The sequence below is a fragment of the Chlorocebus sabaeus genome, chromosome 16, assembly GCF_047675955.1.
Source record: "Chlorocebus sabaeus isolate Y175 chromosome 16, mChlSab1.0.hap1, whole genome shotgun sequence".
NCBI lineage: Eukaryota > Metazoa > Chordata > Mammalia > Primates > Cercopithecidae > Chlorocebus > Chlorocebus sabaeus.
This window is the reverse complement of record NC_132919.1, coordinates 10,878,060-10,879,508: the sequence shown is the minus strand read 5'-3', so window position 1 is coordinate 10,879,508 and position 1,449 is coordinate 10,878,060.

Genomic DNA, 1,449 nt, shown 5'->3' with positions numbered 1-1,449 from the left:
TGAGGGGTCTGACAGAGATATTCACAAGGGAGAGAAAAGAGAAACGGGGTGGAGCATTTTGAATACAGTGATTGGACAGAAAAACAAATTTGTGGTTATTCTAGGCCCAATTTGATTCAAATTAGAGTAATTACAAAGCCAATGACAGTTAATATTTATGGGGAGCTAACTACGTATCTGGGGCTGGACGAAGCCCTAAAACTGTCACCTCACTTTCCAGGGACGCCATGGTGAGAACACTGCAGAGAGACCATTATGTGAGTTGCCACTGTCATGCTGCTGTGACTCAATAATCAAATACGAACAGCTCTGCCTCAGAGGCCACACCTTCATAAGGGTCAAGATTCACACTTGCCATCCCAAAGCTTCCCACCAGGTATGCCGTGGCAGGCAGAGAACCTTGGATGGTTGCAGGCATACCGCATAAGCTGAAGTCTGGGTCAGCTGAAACCTCTGGCTTGAAGAACCTCATCTCTTTATCCCAATGGGTTGTAACATTTTTTCTCTAAGATCTATAGTGTGAAGAAAATATAACAAGCATTGCAACAGGGGTAAAGCAGGAATAATAATTATTTAAGCATCTGCTCCAGAGCAGGTTTTCCATATTCCAGTCACATGAGTTATCTCTTTTGATTTTCCTAATAACCCTGGGAGGGAGAAACTAGTTCTTCTCCTTGCAATAAGGATGTTAGGCTCAGAGAAGTGAAGTAACATGCCCATGGTCATGAAGCTGGAGAGAGTTGGAGCTGAGATTCAATCCCAGGTCTTCTCACTCAATATTATTCATGCCATGAGATTGCCCACAACAGCATCAGCTGGAGGCTCACAGCCAGGCCCCTGGGGTTGCCTCCTGCTGAGGTTGAACAATAGCTCAGATAGATCTGAAGAACAGAGGTCAGAGTCAGCCTGCGATCAGCACCACTGTGGGCACATAAACAACAACTACAGCAAGAAGTGACATTAATACTTGTAATTCCAAGCAAAAATCTAAAGAGGCTGGTGAAGCATAAGTGAAAAAACTTGAAGGTAAGAAATGTACAGAGCTCATACCCATTGGGAATCCCCTTTGTCTTGTGCCTGAGATTTTCTGTGGTTTACACGGGGCAGAAACCAGGTTGAGAAGAGGGGATGAGAGTCCCCAAGAGGACTTTCCTGTAGGACTTGCAGGACCAGGTAATAGTGGTTCTTGCAAAAAATTTGCAGCAGTTTCTGGTTAGCAAACCTGACATTCTGCATAAGGGGAACAGGAGGATAATAAATTAAGCCATCTTATGAAGACCCTCAGGGTTAAGGTTCCTAGGACCTTCTTCTTTTATGTTCTGATTCCAGTGAGAATAAGAAGTGAGCAGCCAAACAGAAGATGAAAATCAGAACCTACTTTCTCCCCCTTCATAGTTATAGATTAAGGGACAAGATAATAGTGCTAGTTAGGGAAAGAGTGCACTGAGT